The following is a 2,373-nucleotide window of genomic DNA, read 5'->3' as shown; positions in this document are numbered from 1 at the left end:
TCCGATGACAATAAACTATGGGAATATGAAATCTTCGTTGAGCATCATTCAATCCCGGCCAACGTTGGGTTCCCCTGCTAGTAGGTATAATATATATATATATATATATATATATATATATATATATATATATATATATATATATATATATATATTGGCTTTGTTTTCCTTTTTTATGACGTCGAATGGTTCAGGGTCGCCTGACGAAGTCGCATTGATTGAAACAGATAGCTGCTTGTAACGACCAAATGTAAGGATTACCCTCAAATAAATAAAAAAAAATATTTTGCTCTTGTTATCAAGCACTATCTAACAACTTCGTTGTATTTATTAGTCAGTACTTTTGAACATCTAAAGCCTGAATTTATTTATCTGTCTCTGCCTCTGTCTCCCTGTCTCTCTCTCTCTCCACACACACACACACACACACACACACACACACACACACACATATATATATATATATATATATATATATATATATATATATAGTCAATAGTCATCAACATACAGATTGTTTCGTTGTATTACACCTTATCAGTGCGGCTAGACTAGCACGCAAGTCTAGCAAGTGATTGAATCTGCACTCATTTATTTGATAGTTGGCAGTTCTCACCCCCTACTTATTGGATTTGTGTTCGGAAACGACCTCATTAAATGCCAATTTATATAGACACTTGCGCATCGTTTTTTCAGTATTCGACCTGATTGTTTATTTGCAAGCAAACAGTTTCGCATTAACTTTAATGAAGCAGCGGGTAAAATCATTTTACGACAGTGCTCTATCCAAGAGAGAGGAGGGGGTGGCCTGAAATCTACTTAATAGTGAAAAGCAGTTTCTTTTCTGTCTTTCCTCTTTCTTTTCTCCTTTCTTTCTTTCTTTATTAGCGTCTTCCTTTTTCTTCTTTTTCTTATTCTGACTTGTTTACAATGACCGATTACAGTTTTCCGTGTTGTTTTTTGTTGCTTCACTCTTCGAAATGTTTTTCTTTCCTTTGAAGCCATACACTAAGCAAATTTACTTAAGAGGTGGGTCCACGCAATCCAATACACGAATGATTCCTGTTCACCATAGAGTTGTTAAATGTCTTACTTGAATGGAAACAACAATGTGACGTACCTATCAACCGCCTGGCAGAGATAGAGACGCAGTTCACACTTAAACTTGGTGACCTGCGATATGTTGTCAGAGAGAATACCGGACACATAATAAAATCTATTTCATTCGAAAAAAAAAAAAAACACTGTATAATAAGACTGATATGCCCTCACAAAACACTGGACGAAATATTACCTGCATATATATTAAGTTGAGAAGAAAAGTCTTGGGAAATTTTTAATTTTAATTTCATATGAAGTATTTTTAAATGAGTATTCCTCTTAACATTTCCTATATTTTTTAAAAAGCGGTTTTCGTTATATCTAAATGTTTAAACTACAACCATTGTAAAACAATTATATCTGTTTTTTTTTCGAACGTTGAATACAAGATGAAAAAATGCAAATTCGCACAATTTTTGATTTCAATTCAAGCTAGGCCGAACAGCTGCTGAAACTGCTTGCGATATCAACGAAGCGTTTGGCCCAAGAACTACTACTGAACACACAGCACAATGGTGGTTTAAGAAATGTTGTGGCAGCCAAGAGAGTCTGGAATATGATGAGCGTAATGGTCGTTCATTTGATGCTGACAACGGTCAATTAAGGGCTTTACTCGAAGCCAATCCACGCACAACTGTTCAAGAACTTGATTCTTGATTAAACATAACGAATACGACGATTTCCAACTATTTGAGAAAGATTAGGAAAACAAAGAAACTTGATTAATCGGTGCCTCACGAATTAAACAACAACCCAAATAAACGCTTTTACGAAGTGGCATCTTTCTTTTTTTTTACGCAACAGGAACGACCCGTTGCACCACCGGGATGTGAGGTGGCACTGATCAGCTCAGTAGTTAGACGACAGTGAAGCTCCCCAACATATCCCGCAGCTAGAGTTTCGCCAAAATTAAGTCATGCTGACTATTTGGCGTTAGTAGTCTGCGACCGGTCTCATTCATTACTGTTCTTTTTTTAATAAAGGCGAAACCATTACGACACAGAAGTACTGTAAAAAAATGGATGAAATGCACCAGAAACTTGGACAACGGAATCCAACGTTAGTCAATAGAACCTGCCAAATTCTCCTCCACGACAATTAAACCGACCCTGCAATATGAAAGATGCCTTCAGCGACTTCATTGCTCCCGGAATGCAAGATGTTTACATTACTGACATAAATGCACTTGTTTTGCGTCAGAAAACGTGTGTTGATTCTGGTGGTGTTTATTTCAATCAATAAATTAGTCCTCGCACGAAAGAGCAGGACACA

Source organism: Euprymna scolopes, chromosome 34 (assembly GCF_053919585.1).
Source record: "Euprymna scolopes isolate OS-2025 chromosome 34, ASM5391958v1, whole genome shotgun sequence".
Lineage (NCBI taxonomy): Eukaryota > Metazoa > Mollusca > Cephalopoda > Sepiida > Sepiolidae > Euprymna > Euprymna scolopes.
Note: the sequence above shows the minus strand (reverse complement) of the source record.